The sequence below is a fragment of the Mirounga angustirostris genome, unplaced genomic scaffold, assembly GCF_029215605.1.
Source record: "Mirounga angustirostris isolate CCGP_5_RB_7025 unplaced genomic scaffold, mMirAng1.0.hap1 SCAF_13, whole genome shotgun sequence".
Lineage (NCBI taxonomy): Eukaryota > Metazoa > Chordata > Mammalia > Carnivora > Phocidae > Mirounga > Mirounga angustirostris.
The window spans coordinates 78,037,174-78,055,175 of record NW_026991721.1 but is presented as its reverse complement, the minus strand read 5'-3'; the positions used below and the strand labels follow the sequence as shown (position 1 = coordinate 78,055,175).

Sequence of the window (18,002 nt, the reverse complement as noted above, 5' to 3'; positions counted from 1 at the left end):
GTGGGGCAATTCCGCCTCCGGCAAAGACATTTGGAAACCATGGCAACAGGCCCCTCCCCCAGAAGATCAGCGAGAACAGCCAGCCAAGACCAAGTTTACCGATCAATGAGAATGGCAGAACTCCAGCGCTAGGGGAACACTGCACATAGAATTTATGGCTTTTTTACCATGATTCTTTAGTCTTTCAAAGTTAATTTTTTTTTAACTGTCTTTTTTTTTTTTTTTGAATTTTTCTTTTTCCCTTTTTCAACCAACATCTTATCAAACCCTTTTTAAAAAAAAAACATTTTTATTTTTCATTTTTAGAGTCATATTCTATCCCTTCATAGTAGTTACCCGTATTTTTGGCATATATATATAAGTTGTTCTCTCTTTAAAATTTTGAGATAGTTTCTTCTAACAGATCAAAATATACCCTAAATCTCTAGTATATGGTTTTCTTCTACTCCCCCGCCTGATCACATTCTCTCCCTTTTTTTTTTTCATTTTCTTTTTTAAATCCTCTTCTTTCTTTCTTCAAACAACTTCTTATCCATTCCTTTTATAAAATTTTTTATAATTTCCACCTTTACAGTCATATTCCATCCCTTCATCATATCAACCCTTATTTTTGTACATATATAAGTTTTTCTTTCTTTCAAATTTTGGGAGCCACTTTCTTCTAAGAGACCAAAATACACCCAAAATCTAGTGTGTGGCACTGATCTATATACCAGCCTGATCATATTTGATCACATTCTGGGTTTTTTTTTGTTGTTGTTGTTTTGTTTTGTTCTGTTTTTGTTTGTTTTTATCTTTATCTTTTCCGTTCTTTCTTTTTTTTTCTTTTTCCTTTTTTCTCTCTTTCCCTTTCTTTTCCCACTGCTTCAGGTCTTTTCTGATTTGTTTAGAGTATATTTTCTGGGGACGTTGTTACTCTGCTACATTTTGTTCTCTCATTAATCTATTCTCCTCTGCACAAAATGACAAGATCGAAAAAATCGCCACAACAAAAAGAACAAGAGGTAGTACCAACTGCCAGGGACCTACTCAATACGGACATTAGTATGATGTCAGATCTAGAGTTCAGATTCATCACTTTAAAGATACTAGCTGGGCTTGAGAAAAGCATGGAAGTTATTAGAGAAACCCTTTCTGGAGAAGTAAAAGAACTAAAATCTAACCAAGTTGAAATCAAAAAGGCTATTAATGAGGTGCAATAAAAAATGGGGGTGCTAAGTGCTAGAATAAATGAGGCAGAAGAGAGAATCAGTGATATAGAAGACCAAATGATGGAAAATAAAGAAGCTGAGAAAAAGAGAGATAAACAACTACTGGATCACGAGGGCAGAATTCAAGAGATAAGCAATACCATAAGATGAAACAACATTAGAATAATTGGGATCCGAGAAGAAGAAGAAAGAGAGAGAGGGGCAGAGGTATAATGGAGCAAATTATAGCAGAGAACTTCCCTAATTTGGGGAAGGAAACAGGCATCAAAATCCAGGAAGCACAGAGAACCCCTCTCAAAATCAATAAAAATAGGTCAACACACTGACATCTAATAGTAAAACTTATGAGTCTCAGAGACAAAGAGAAAATCGTGAAAGCAGCTCGGGAGAAGAGATATGTAACCTACAATGGTAGAAACATTAGATTGGCAATAGACCTATCCACAGAGACCTGGCAGGCCAGAAAGGATTGGCAGGATATATTCAGAGCACTAAATGAGAAAAATATACAGCCAAGAATACTATATCCAGCTAGGCTGTCATTGAAAATAGAAGGAGATAAAAAGCTGCCAGGACAAACAAAAACTAAAGGAATTTGCAAACACAAAACCAGCCCTACAAGAAATCTTGAAAGGGGTCCTCTAAGCAAAGAGAGAGCCTAAAAGCAACATAGACCAGAAAGGAACAGAGACAATATATAGTAACAGTCACCTTACAGGCAATACAGTGGCACTAAATTCCTATCTTTCAATAGTTACCCTGAATGTAAATGGGCTAAATGCCCCAATCAAAAGACACAGGCTATCAGACTGGATTAAAAAAACAAGACCCATCGATATGCTGTCTGCAAGAGACTCATTTTAGACCCAAAGACACCACAGATTGAAAGTGAGGGGGTGGAAACCATTTACCATGCTAATGGACACCAAAAGAAAGCTGGGGTGGCAGTCCTCATACCAGAGAAATTAGATTTTAAACCAAAGACTGTAATAAGAGATGAGGAAGGACACTATATCATACTTAAATGATCTATCCAACAAGAAGATCTAACAACTGTAAATATCTATGCCCCAAACATGGGAGAAGCCAATTATATAAGGCAATTAACAACAAAAGCAAAGAAACACATCGACAACAATACAATAACAGTGCGGGACTTTAACACCCCCCTCACTGAAATGGACAGATCCTCTAAGCAAAGATCAACAAGGAAATAAAGACTTTAAATGACACACTGGACCAAATGGACTTCACAGACATATTCGGAACATTCCACCCCAAAGCAATGGAATACACATTCTTCTCTAGTGCCCATGGAACATTCTCCAGAATCGATCACATCCTAGGTCATAAATCAGGTCTCAACCAGTACCAAAAGATTGGGATCATTCCCTGCCTATTTTCAGAACACAATGCTTTGAAACTAGAACTCAATCACAAGAGGAAAGTCGGAAAGAACTCAAATACATGGAGGCGAAAGAGCATCGTACTAAAGAATGAATGGGTCAAACAGGAAATTAAAGAAGAATTAAAAAAATACACGGAAACCAATGAAAATGAAAACACAACTCTTCAAAATCTTTGGGATGCAGCAAAGGCAGTCCTAAGAGGAAAATATATAGCAATACAAGCCTTTCTCAAGAAACAAGAAAGGTCTCAAGTACACAACCTAACCCTACACCTAAAGGAGCTGGAGAAAGAACAGCAAATAAAGCCTAAACCCAGCAGGAGAAGAGAAATCATAAAGATCAGAGCAGAAATCAATGAAATAGAAACTAAACGAACAGTAGAACAGATCAACAAAACTAGGAGCTGGTTCTTTGAAAGAATTAACAAGATTGATAAACCCCTGGCCAGACTTATCAAAAAGAGAAGAGAAATGACCCAAATCAACAAAATCATAAATGAAAGAGGAGAGATCACTACCAACACCAAAGAAATACAAACAATTATAAGAACATATTATGAGCAACTCTATGTCAGCAAATTAGATAACCTGGAAGAAATGGATGCATTCCTAGAGATGTATCAACTACCAAAACTGAACCAGGAAGAAATAGAAAACCTGAACAGACCTATAACCACTAAGGAAATTGAAGCAGTCATCCAAAATCTCCCAACAAACAAAAGCCCAGGGCCAGATGGCTTCCCAGGGGAATTCTACCAATCATTGAAAGAAGAATTAATACCTTTTCTTCTGAAACTGTTCCAAAAAATAGAAATGGAAGGAAAACGTCCAAACTCATTTTATGAGGCCAGCATTACCTTGATCCCAAAACCAGACAAAGACCCCATCAAAAAGGAGAATTACAGACCAATATCCCTGATGAGCATGGATGCAAAAATTCTCACCAAAATACTAGTCAATAGGATCCAACAGTACATTAAAAGGATTATTCACCATGACCAAGTGGGATTTATCCCTGGGCTGCAAGGTTGGTTCAACATCCGCAAATCAATCAATGTGATACAATACATTAACAAAAGAAAGAACAAGAATCATATGATCCTCTCAATAGATGCAGAAAAAGCATTTGACAAAGTACAGCATCCTTTCTTGATCAAAACTCTTCAGAGTATAGGCATAGAGGGTACATACCTCCATATCATAAAAGCCATCTATGAAAAACCTACAGCGTATATCATTCTCAACGGGGAAAAACTGAGAGCTTTCCCCCTAAGGTCAAGAACGTGGCAGGGATGTCCACTATCACCACTGCTATTCAACATAGTATTGGAAGTCCTAGCCACAGCAATCAGACAACAAAAAGAAATCAAAGGCATCCGAATTGGCAAAGAAGAAGTCAAACTCTCACTCTTTGCAGATGATATGATACTTTATGTGGAAAACCCAAAAGACTGCACCCCAAAACCGCTAGAACTCATACAGGAATTCAGTAAAGTGGCAGGATATAAAATCAATGCACAGAATTCAGTGGCATTGCTATACACCAACAACAAGACAGAAGAAAGAGAAATTAAGGAGTCGATCCCATTTACAATTTCTCCCAAAACCATAAGATACCTAGAAATAAATCTAACCAAAGAGGCAAAGGATCTGTACTCAGAAAACTATAAAATACTCATGAACGAAATTGAGGAAGACACAAAGAAATGGAAAAATGTTCCATGCTCATGGACTGGAAGAACAAATATTGTGAAGATGTCAATGCTACCTAGAGCAATCTACACATTCAATGCAATCCCCATCAAAATACCATCCACTTTTTTCAAAGAAATGGAACAAATAATCCTAAAATTTGTATGGAACCAGAAAAGACCCTGCATAGCCAGAGGACTGTTGAAAAAGAAAAGCAAAGCTGGCGGCATCACAATTCCAGACTTCCAGCTCTATTACAAAGCTGTCATCATCAAGACAGTATGATACTGGCACAAAAACAGACACATAGATCAATGGAACAGAATAGAGAGACCAGAAATGGACCCTCAACTCTATGGTCAACTCATCTTTGACAAAGCAGGAAAGAATGTCCAGTGGAAAAAAGACAGTCTCTTCAACAAATGGTGTTAGGAAAATTGGACAGCCACATGCAGAAGAATGAAACTGGACCATTTCCTTACACCACACACAAAAATAGACTCCAAATGGTTGAAAGACATCAATGTGAGACAGGAGTCTATCAACATCCTAAAGGAGAACACAGGCAGCAACCTCTTCGACCTCAGCCGAAGCAACTTCTCCCTAGAAATGTCGCCAAAGGCAAGGGAAGCAAGGGCAAAAATGAACTATTGGGACTTCATCAAGATAAAAAGCTTTTGCACAGCAAAGGAAACAGTCAACAAAACCAAAAGACAACCGACAGAATGGGAGAAGATAGTTGCAAATGACATATCAGATAAAGGGCTAGTATCCAAAATGTATAAAGAACTCATCAAACTCAACACCCAAAGAACAAAGAATCCAATCAAGAAATGGGCAGAAGATATGAACTGACATTTCTGCAAAGAAGACATCCAAATGGCCAACAGACACATGAAAAAGTGCTCAACATCGCTCAGCATCAGGGAAATCCAAATCAAAACCTCAGTGAGATACCACCTCACACCAGTCAGAATGGCTAAAATTAACAAGTCAGGCAACGGCAGATGTTGGCGGGGATGTGGAGAAAGGGGAACCCTCCTACAGTGCTGGTGGGAATGCAAGCTGGTGCAGCCACTCTGGAAAACTGTATGGAGGTTCCTCAAAAAGTTGAAAATAGAGCTACCATATGATCCAGCAATTGCACTACTGGGTATTTACCCCAAAGATACAAAAGTAGGGATCCGAAAGGGTACGTGCATCCCGATGTTTATAGCAGCAATGTCCACAATAGCCAAACTGTGGAAAGAGCCAAGATGTCCATCGACAGATGAATGTATAAAGAAGAGGTGGTATATATATACAATGGAATATTATGCAGCCATCAAAAGGAATGAGATCTTGCCTTTTGCAACGACGTGGATGGAACTGGAGGGTATTATGTTGAGTGAAATAAGTCAAAAAGAGAAAGACATGTATCATATGACCTCACTGATATGAGGAATTCTTAATTGCAGGAAACAAACTGAGGGTTGCTGGATATGGGGGAGGGGAGGGACGGATGGGGTGACTGGGTGATAGACACTGGGATGGGTATGTGCTCTGGTAAGCGCTGTGAATTGTGCAAGACTGTTGAATCTCAGATCTGTACCTCTGAAACAAATAATGCAATATATGTTAAGAAAAAAAAAAAAGAAGAAGAAGAAGGTAGCGGGAGGGGAAGAATGAAGGGGGGGAAATCGGAGGGGTAGACGAACCATGAGAGACGATGGACTCTGAAAAACAAACTGAGGGTTCTAGAGGGGAGGGGTTTGGGAGGATGGGTTAGCCTGGTGATGGGTATTGAGGAGGGCACATTCTGCATGGAGCACTGGGTGTTATGCACAAACAATGAATCATGGAATTCTACATCTAAAACTAATGATGTGATGTATGGGGATTAACATAAGAATAAAAAAATTAAAAAACATGTGATGCACAGGTGCATGTGTGCATACTGGTCCCCCTCTGTCCCCTCCTCTCAGAACACACATATACACACAGAGGACAGCCACTTAAAATTTTAAGTGTTTATCTTAGTATGGGGGAAGAACACAGTCCTCTTGCACACACATGATTTATAAGATATAACAGCACTAGTGTGGTGTGCCACCTTCTAAATTTTTAAAACAATTTTATAATAGTGTTTAGAACCAGACAGGGACAGTTTGGAGAGCAAAGCTATATCAAAGGGTTTAGTTAAAATGATTTACTTGTGGGTTTTAAACAGCATTAAGTGGTTTGTGAAAAGTGTTCTGATTTTTGCTTAATATGGATGGTGTTTAAAAGTCTGGGCACGGAAAGGTACACCCCTAGAGACACATTCACCAGGAAAATGGAGGCCTTAAGTACAGCTGGGTGTTTGCTTCCAAGACTGCTTTTCTGAGTATTAGCATTTAAACCACCCACAGAATCTTTGCAGATGCTTCACTGGGTAAATGAGGTAGAGATGAGGAAGCTCACACCTCATGGCTGCTACTTTTAATTTAGTGACAGACCTGCAAACTGGGTTTACCAGAGAATCAGGATTTTAAAGGAGCATGAAAGAAGCTATCTTGGAAATCCAACGCCATTTAGTTAATTTTCTTAAATTAAATAAACAAAGGGAATTTATCTTCTTATGACTTTTGATTCAATTCTATGCTATTTTTTTTAAAGATTTTATTTATTTATTTGAGACAGAGAGAATGAGAGACAGAGAGCATGAGAGGGAGGAGGGTCAGAGGGAGAAGCAGACTCCCTGCCGAGCAGGGAGCCTGATGTGGGACTTGATTCCGGGACTCCAGGATCATGACCTGAGCCGAAGGCAGTCGCTTAACCAACTCAGCCACCCAGGCACCCCAATTCTATGCTATCTTAATCATGTAAGAGAGAAGCCTCAGATCATTATGTGAATGATACAAAAAGTAGTCTTAATATTATTACTTCCTTCATTACAACACCCTTCTTCAAAGAAAGTCAGAGTGGTATATGATGCTGTCTCCTCTAATCCTCAAAATATCCTTAAAAAAATAGTTTGAACTATTACCATTGTCTCTCACATTTGGGAGGCTGAGTCATGGGGGCATAAAAGGTAAAAGAGCAGCAGAGGATTTGGGCACATGTGTTGTTCCAACAAATTCATTTGTAAATATTTATTTGTTTCTATAATGTACAGAGCACCATTCTAAGCTCTGGGGTTGCTCAATAAAAGACAACCAAGGTCCCTGCCTCACAGAGATTGTGTTCTAGGGAAAGAGACAAATAATGAATGAGTAAACAAACAAGAATGTATCAGAGTGTGATAAGAACATAAGATAAAGTGATGGGAGAAGGATAATTGGGATGGGGGTTCTATTATTGGAAAGTCAGGAAGCCTCTAAGAGGGTAACATTTGACCCAAGACCTAGATATTTAGAAAGAGACAATAGTGCTATGCTCTGGAGAAACAGTGCTTGAAGCTAGGAAATGGGAAGTAGATTGCCCTGAGACAGGGATGAGTCTATTATGTACACACCATACAAAGTAGAATGGTGGGGGCGGACTTCATGAGTAGGACTAATAAGATGAGATGAGTAATGAGATGAGGAGAAAAAAGAAGGCAGCAGCAGCTCATATAGGATCTCATGGTCATGGTATGAAGTTTTAATTTTATTCTAAATAAAGGAGGGAGCCATTGGAAAAGTTCAAAAAGTAAACTGGCATGATTCAAGTTGTGTTTTAAATGAAAACTCTGGCTGCTAGATAGAGAATATTATATGGGGATAAGGCCAGATAAACAGAGGCCAGTTTGGAGGCTATTGGAAAAAATAAACTAGACAATATAGTGTGGATTATGTGGGTAGCTGGGGAAATAAAACCACTTTGAACAGTTCAAAAGATTTTACTTCTGTTGTATAAAATGACTAATGATTGGCTGTGCGCAAAATATAAATAAATAAGAGATGATAAATTAAATACAAAATAAATAATTCAGATTTTACCTCTTTTAAAAATGAGATTCAAAGATGAAAAAAGCAAGGATCTACCCTTTCCCAGCAGTTAAGAATAATGCATGGCCTACTTTAACGTGAGCACTGTTGCTGTCTTTAATGATATTGATAGTAAGGTGGACGGTTGCTGTTTACTGAGTGTCTCCCATGTGCTAGACACTACTTAAGACAATATGCAAAATCTTAGTGTCTCAGAAAAATCCTCTGAGTTAGTTATCACTGGTCTCACCTTACAATTTAGGAAACTGAGGTTCAGAAAGATAGTTAGGCAAACTTTGTACACGAGAGAGAGTATTGTTTGTTTAAGAGCATAAACTGTGGCTGGCTTTCCAAGATGTGAAGCCCGTCACCACCCTCTACTATGTGACTGTGGTCAAATTATTTCACATTTCCATAGCTTGATTTCATTTTTTGTAAAATGACAATTGCACAAAAACCAAACTTGTGGAGTGAATGAGCTAATACATGTAATTCAGACATTCCTGGCCTGTTGTAAATCTGTAAAAAATATTATTGGTTATTATTATTATTGCTCAAATCACACAGCTAGTAAACTGTGATGTTCACTTCTATTCAGTTTTTTTTATTTTCAACAATGATATCAGCAAATAATGAATATAAAAAAATTGGGCTCCAACCAACATCTTAAAAATAAAAATAAACTTTTCAAGTTTATTTACTTACCAATAACTATCATGAAATGGGAGGCCCAGAATTTCCTAAATATTATTTCAGCTTTCTTAGTTTTCATTTTTTTAGTCAATTTTAAAATATATGTCAACCAGTATCTTATAATAGATTTAAAAGAAAACCCTCAAAAAATATATATATAAAATGATCCTTCCAACAGAAAACCAGAAGTACAGAAAACAAAATTATAGAAAACCATAGACATTGTACATATTTTTCTAGGAAAGCACAAACAATACCATAATCAGATCTATACTCAAACATTCTCACACTGTCTACCCTTATTGCATTTCTACTCACTTGTATGCACATGCACACACACATCCCACAATACATTGAAACACCTTTAAAAGAAATAACATCTAAGTATTATAGTATTATAGGGGCCAAGGGCAGGCCACCCCAAAATGTGCCACTTTAGCATATTAATTATTTTAAATAAAAGTTACTGGAGAAAGAGTTGGTGCAAGGACATTCAGATTCTCCTCTGTCCCCCCGAAAGCAGGAAATAAATCTCCCATATGAAAAATATACTCCCTATTCTAAGAAGTAAAAAGACATCCTTATCACCAGAGATAGGAACTTGAAAGCTGAGAAATCTATAGAAACAAACCTTATTATTTTTTTCTAATCTACTACCTCAGCCTAAATTCCGCTTGGGATTCCTTACTAATTAAGACTCTTAAACACGTGTTTTCTTTATCCTGTCAATTCCCCCAAATTTAGTGTGTCTTTGTCTAAAATGTATAAAAATTGTCTGCCTTGGTTATTTCTTTAGGACTCAGTTTCATTATTGGGCCACTGTGTGCACATAATAAAACTTTAGTTTTTTCCTCCCATTAACCTGTTTCATGTAAGTTTAATTCTTAGTCCAGTCGGAACACCTAGAAGGCTAGAGGAAGAACTTTTCCCTCCTTACATTGCCAAGATATACGCCTGGGCACACAAAGAGTGTTTATTATCATTATTATTATTATTATCCATCATTATTATTAGTTATCTCAATCCAATGACACTGCCTGTGTGCACAATGATGGAGAATGCAAAAAGTCTCTGAATCGTTTTGAGAAAATCTCGAGCACCAGCCACTTGTCTCTGTAATTGTTTTGTGTGGAATTTAAGGAAGGATGTACTTCTGGCATCAGAAAAGAGGGAATAAGCAAATAGCTTTTAGAATATGGGGCCTTGAGTGTAATATAGTTTAGGAAAAGTTATTCATGAATATATTCAACTGTGTAATTTAACTAAATATAGATTTTTGAATTAGAACATTACTAATCCCAGAAGCATGCTATTTGTCCCTCCCAAAACAATTCCAAGTCCTCCTATTCAGAAGTAACTTCCTTAATGCCACTGTCGATTTCTCACTCTTTGTTCTGGTGTATAGAAATGCAAATTTATTTTTGTTCTGTATTTAGAAACTTATTTAAAGTCTCTAAACAATTCAAATAGCTTTTCTATAGATTATTTTGGAACTTCTATGCATATAATTAGATATTTTACCAATCAAGTTTTGTTTTTACTTCCCAATTTTCACACGTTTTCTTGTCTTCCTGAGCGGCAGAGACTGCTATAGCAGGAACTCTTGTCTATTTCCCACTCTGAAATGGAATGCTTCTAATATTTTGTTATTCTAAGTTTGTCTATCTATCATCTATCTATCTATCTATCTATCTATCTATCTATCTATCATCTATCTATCTATCATCTATCTATCATCTATCTATCATCTATTATCTATCATCTATCTATCTATCTATCATCTATCTATCATCTATCTATCTATCTATCTATCTATCTATCTATCTATCTATCATCTATCTATCATCTGTCTATCATCTATTATCTATCATCTATCATCTGTCATCTATCTATCTATCATCTATCATCTATCAATCTATCATCTATCATCTATCAATCTATCTATCTATCATCTATCTATCTATCATCTGTCTATCTATCATCTATTATCTATCATCTATCATTTATCATCTATCTATCTATCAATCTATCATCTATCTATATCTATCTATCATCTATCTATCTATCATCTATCTATCTATCATCTATCTATCTATCATCTGTCTATCATCTATTATCTATCATCTATCATCTGTCATCTATCTATCTATCTATCTATCATCTATCAATCTATCATCTATCTATCTATATCTATCTATCTATCTATCAACATCTATCTATCTGTTATCTATCATCTATCTATTTAAAGATACCTTTAGAGGTTTAGGAAGTTCCTTTTATCCCCCTTAGATACTAGGAGATTTCTTCAAATCATAAATAAATGTTGTATTTGATCAAATGCTTTTTTCTATTCTATTGAGATAACCTTATCATTTTTCTTGTTTACTCTTTAATGTGGTAAATTACATTAATTGTTTTTCCCATGTTAAACCAAATTGGTTTCCTATGTGAAGCTCAACTTGGTTACACAGTATCTTTTTTTAGATTCTGCTGTTTTCTGTTTGCAAATGTTTCATTTAGAACTTTTTTATCTATGCTCATGAGAGTGATTGGTTTTTATTTTTACTTCTCATACTCTCCTTGTTAGATTTAGTTAGTAAGGTTACTCTCTCTTTTCTATACTTTGAAATAGCTGTATAAGATTGGAATCATTTATTCTTTGGTAGAACTTTCAAGTAAAGATGTCTAGGCCTACAGGTTTTTGACTGTGTGCATGTAAATGTTTTTTAACAATAATATAATAGTAGACTATTTAGATTTTCCAATTCTTTTGAGTCAGCTTCGGAAATTTTTTTTTTTTTTTTTAAGATTTTTATTTATTTATTTGACACAGAGAGAGACACAGCGAAAGAGGGAACACAAGCAGGGGGAGTGGGAGAGGGAGAAGCAGGCTTCCCGCTGAGCAGGGAGCCCGATGCGGGGCTCGATCCCAGGACCCTGGGATCATGACCTGAGCTGAAGGCAGACGCTTAACGACTGAGCCACCCAGGTGCCCCATGGGAATTATGTTTTATTTATCCATTTTATTTAAGTGTTCAACTTTGTTGACATTCAATTACTCCTCACAATCTTTTATTACCTTTTCAATTGTTTGCAGAATCTGTGCTTATGTTTCCATTTTTTTCTTTCTTTTTTTTTTTTTTTTTGTATCTTCCCTCATTTTCTAGATCACTAGAAACATGGTATTTTTTTCAGTCCTTTGAAAGGACCAATATTTGGCTTTATCAATCTTCCATTTGTGCTTGATACTTGTGTGTAGTTTAATTAATTTTGTTTTTATTATTTTCTTGTTTACTCTCTGTTCATGTTCCTTTCCTAACTTCTTAAGATAGATGCTTAGTTTTTTAATTTCAGTTTTCTACTTTTCTAATGTAAGTACATAAAGCCATAAATTTTCCTCTAAGTTCTGGAATACAAGGGAGATATGTTAAATTAGCTCTGATAGTGGATTCACATATTTTTTCTTATAGAACTGTTAATTTTTATTTTCATATTTTGAGGCAATGTTATAAGATAGGTACAGATTTAAAATTCTTATGTTTGTTTGATCACTCTAAGTATGCATTATATAGTAACCATCCTTATGCTTCTTTTATAGTGTATTTTTCTGATATTGATACAGCTAAATAAGTTTTTTGGGTGCCTGTATTTAACTGATAAATCTTTAACTTCCACCTTTCCTATTTTCTTATGCTTTAAACATATGACTGTTAGATTTTTATTTTAGCTCAATAATTATACTAATGTCTTAGTGATTAAGGATACTTTTACTAAATTATTTCATGTTTTTTGTTTGTGCCTCAGATGAGGCACATTAGCAGTATACATTAGTAGTATAAATATTAGTATACATTAGTAGTATAAATATTAGTATACATTACTAATATAAATATTAGTATATATTAGTGGTATAAATATTAGTATAAAATTAGTATATATCTCGTGTTATTGTTTTCAAGTCTTTGTTTCCCCCCTAGGCTTTGAGATTAAAAATATTATTGTTTTATATGACAACTTTTGTTTACCTTTACCTACATATTAATACTTCCACTGCTTTCATTCATCATTGTACCTCAAGTGCCTGGGTTCATGTCTTGTTTAGTCTTACACTGAACTATGTAGTATAAATTAGGGTTGCTGGCCCTTAATTACAACACCTAAATGGAAGATATCCCCTCTTCATTCAGAACTAAGACACAAGATCAATAATTGTTTTTATGGTTTTCTGAGTGGATTGATATAATGTTTAGTTTTATGGTGCAGTGGTAGCCATTTGTGGACCTAGCCTTATAAGAGGCATGCCCCAAGCTTTGTCTTTTTCCTTCTCAGCCCACCAACATATGAAAACCAACACTTAATGTCAGCAAATGCCCTAGAGGTGAAAATCAGCTTCCGGACATGACTTCATCACCAGAATAAGCTCAGATCTTGGCTTTAACATTTCCTCCTGACTTTCTTGCCAGCTCATTGATAAAATCAAGACATTAAATAATATTTATTTATATATTTTATATTTAAGTCATCATTTATTATTTTTTTCTTTTAGGAAGATGGGTGCAGTTTTCTGTTACACAGAACATAAATATAATTTTAAAAATTGTATAATAAAAGTGGATGCCCCAAAATAGATGTGAATTGAATCCTTCAAAGACTACCCTTTGGCTACTAAGTTAAACATAAATTCAATCTGTCTTTCCAATTCTCCTCAATTTGTCCTCAGCTATTCAATCTTCCCAGCTTATTTCCATTTTGACACATAATCCATACCTGGCCAAATAATAATATTTACTTTTCACAAATGTGTCTTGTATTCATGACTGTTTTTGCAAATTCTGAATTGTCTAAAATATATTCCACCTCTGGGGCACCTGGGTGGCTCAGTTGGTTAAGTGTCTGACTCTTGTTGGCTCAGGTCATGATCTCAGGGTCATGATGATTAAGCTCCTCGTCAGGCTCCACACCTAGTGGGGAGTCTGCTTGAGGATTCTCTCTCTCCTTTTCCCTCTGCCCCTCACTACCCTCATTCATGCACACTCTCTCTTTCTCTCTCTTTCTCAAAGAAAAATTAACGAATCTTTAAAAAAAACCACACACACACATTGCACCTCTACATGTCAAAATCCTATTCGAGGATCATTTCAAATGGCAGTTCATCCAAGTTTTCTCTCATCTTCCATCAAGATTTTTTCTTTTTTCTTAACTCTCAAAGATTTCGTACAATGGAATAGACCAAGAATTGACTTGAATCCAAAGAGAATTGGGCTCTCTTTCTGATTCTCCAACTTCCTGTGTGTGTGGCCTCTCTTTATGACTCAATTACTTTATTTAAAACAGGAATGATTATATCTTCCTTACAATATTACCTTATTGTGAGGGTGGAAATAAAGCAAAGCATATATAAAATAGCTAGTTCTCAATAAAGGGTAGTTATTTTATCATTATCTTAAATATCCTGTTAATAATACCTAAATAAGATCTATTATGTATCCTGTGTTAATAAACCTATGTTATTATTACCTTAAATATCTTGTGTTATAGTTATCTATGCATTAGTTTTATTGCCTATTAGGTAGGTGCCTCATTTGGGAATGGAAATCTCTCTTACTTGTCTTGGAATGACTGACATAGTATCTTACATTCAATATATTTTGAAATAAATTTTGTTTTCACTGAAATAAACTGAATTGAGTAGAAGAGTGTCTAGATAATATGGTATTAGGGAAAAGAGAAGTGGAGCTACCATCTACAACTAGAAAGAGAAACAAAAACAAATTGGTACCCTGAAACCTCCAGATACAACTAAAAACATAGAGGTCATCTTATATTTTCATATCATCTATCTATCTATCTATCTATCTATCTATCCATCTATCAATTCATAAATAATTTTGTTACTCAAGCAAAGCAAAGTAAGAATGCTAACAATAAAATTTGTTTAGGTTATTTCTATGAAAATGATCTGCAGGTGGTTTTTCATTGTCATCAAGGTTGTCATTCTAATTCCCCTTATGACTCAACCACAGTTAAATTAGATCATGATTTATGCAAAAACTGAAAAGAAGTGACTATGTAACTCTCAGAGGAAGCTAAAAATCTCCATTATAAAATACTTTCTTCTAAACATTCTCGGAATCTTCTCTCTTTCACTATTTTATATTCAATGAAGAGTCACTTGGGAGGTAGTAGGATCAGTCAGTAGCATATACATGGATTCTTGAATTCCCAAGTATTTTAGATGTTGTTTGTATTAAGGACAAATTAAGCTGAAAGTTGTAGTTTGGGGGGCTTTTGGAAAAGAAAACCTTTAAGTAATTAATGGGTTGTTCAAGTTGTGCCTATGTGGAGAGCATAACCAGGCAACTTGTGCAGCAATTCATAGTAACTGGGGTAAATGAACCATGGTTAGAAGTAGAATTTATGAACTGTTTGCTAAATTGGTAATTAGTTAGTGATTTAATGCTACAAACTAGAAGTATTCATAGCACAACAGAGCCAGGATTATCTTGTTGGCATTTACACTTTAAATTAACTGACTTCTTCAGTGTTACCTCCGTTGGGAGTTAAGGCTTATTTTGTTATATTTAACATTTTCTTTTTTCTAAAGTGGAAACAAGAAAAACTTGTGCTAAGATCAGGAAAAAAACGATTGAAGACCTTTGAAAAGGAACTTTTAGATTTTTTGTAACCTTAAATTTGAGAAATATTAGCAACAGATAATTTGAGACTTTCTTACATGCATGTCTTCTGTGTTCAAATGAATGAATGCAAAGATTTGAGATCAAATGTTATATTATCTAAACATACTGTTGAAGATAGAATCATTTGAAAAATGTGAGAATTCTTTTGTTTTTCCATTCCCATTCAACTACTTGGCATGGTTTGAGCACATTGTTTCTCAGTAAATTTGAATTATTTGGGGTTATTTATTGTCTGAGGGAGACCAAGTTTAGAAACATTGAATACCACTCAAAACAGTGTGGATCTACAATGGGAAAAGTATAAAAGCACAAAGTAGAAGCATCACAATAATGCCATCTTTAGAATTATTTTGTGTGTAACATTTGATCAATTGATCAATACATCATTGAAAAAAAAGGACAATAAATATTTCTTATAATTGGGTTGCCAATCAATATCAATCCACAAAGTAAAATGTAGAAAGAGAAAAATAAAGGTAATATGCAATTTTGGCCACTATGTTTTAGTTTTTAGTTGGGTACCATGTCTTTTATTGGAAGCAAAATTAGATTTAAATTAGGTTCTTTATTTGGAGGATTTTCTCGACTTTGTGAGGAGCATGAGAATGTGTGTGTGTGTGTGTGTGTGTGTGAAACAGCTTATAAAGTTGATTATGCAACTTTTGAGTATAGACTGGGAAGCTGAATCCTTATCACACAAGAAGGAATTCCATCACTATTCTCCATGTAGATTGAAATGCAACATCATTGTTAAACAATTTGTTAGAATCATCACAGAATCATTGACTAGCAGCAAGCTTGGTTTTAAAGCTTCCTTGTGATGGATGATTTTGAACAAGTCACTTTATTCCTTTGAGTTTAAAGATTTTATTTATTTGAGAGAGAGAGGGAGAGAGAGCACAAGCAGGGTGAAGGGCAGAGGGAGAAGCAGAGTCTCCGCTGAGCAGGGAGCCCAACTCGGGCCCAATCCCAGGACCCTGGGATCATGACCTAAGCCAAAAGCAGATGACCAATCTACTGAGCCACCCAGGCGCCCCTATCCCTTTGAGTTTAAATTTCAAAATATGTATGTCAGAGATGACAACATCTAAGTAAGAGGGCTGTGAACTGACACATAAGGAAACTAAATTAAATGTTAGAAGTTGATTTAAATCATTTATCTAACTTCCTACCAACTACAGCTTCTTGGTAATTATATTAGCTTGAGCATTCCTAAAGGTGAGAAAACAAAGAAGGGAGTCTATTCCTTTGAGTTAGGATTTCAAATGTTATTAAAGTTGACCAGCAAGCTACAAGGAAGGGAGGAGAGAAAAGGGGTAAGTTTGAGTCAAGATTATCAGATGAGAAAATGAAGAAGCTGTTTTGGGGAATTGTGAGTATTCATGTAGTTTGAAGCTACAATATTTAGGATTTTTGGGGTGCATGACAGAAATGGGTAGAGAGCAAACACATGAAGAGAGAAAGATAGTTGAACAGACAGGTACAGACCCTGACCTCCATGTTAGTAGTACCTTGTGTATTTTATTCCTAACTCCATTCCTGGCATCAAGCATTATAACATATAGGCCCTTAAAATATTAGGTAGAACCGTATGAAATTTTCCTATTCACTCATTTTTAACAGACAAAAAAATGGCATATAGTTTATATAGTTCAACCTTGTATTTATTAGATGGATTAATGAATAAATGTGGAAAAATATGGAGAACCTCAAATACACTCATGAATTATGGTTTTATTCAATAGAAAATTCAGATCAGTAGCTTCAGGAGGAGGATGACACAGTCAAAGGTGTGCTTTGGAAAAATTCTTCTAGCTATATAGAGAGGCATGGTTTATATGGGGAGGGGGAGAATGGAGAGAAATGAAAAGCACAATTTAGGATGTTTGCTACTTGAGGCATTTTAAGGGCTAAACTTCAGCATTGTCAAAAAGAAAAAAAAAAGAAAGAAAGGAAAACGCAGGGTAGAAGAGTTAACATATATTATTAGTTTGAAAATCTAATTTTCTGTTGAGTGAAGGTTTGTTCAATTGGACTGTTGATTGAAAGGATGTTAGAATAGGAGAAGGATCTATTCAAATGCAATTAAAACTGAATCTCTAGGGCAAATAACATTAATTCTCCTATAATAAACCTCTAAAAGACTAGGCCAAGCAGTTTGAATTGTTTTCAAAACCAAGTAGTTTCTCTCTTTGAAGATGGAAAAAATGTAGCAGAATGGCTTAGTATTTTTATCTTCATATGTTCAGATCAAAATTAAACTATTTGAACTATATGATTAGAAATATATGTGATTTTATCTTAAGAAAGTTTCTTCTACAGATTTTTAGTGTTTACCTTAACTTTCCTTATATACAACTGATTAGCCCAC

At 35.3% G+C, this 18,002-nt stretch overlaps 1 protein-coding gene across 12 annotated transcripts in view; it reads right to left on the bottom strand.

The window, feature by feature from the left end:
- Positions 1–18,002, bottom strand: part of CNTN5 (contactin 5) — a 1,392,146-nt gene that overhangs the window by 293,592 nt on the left and 1,080,552 nt on the right. The gene's annotated exons all lie outside the window — the stretch shown is intronic.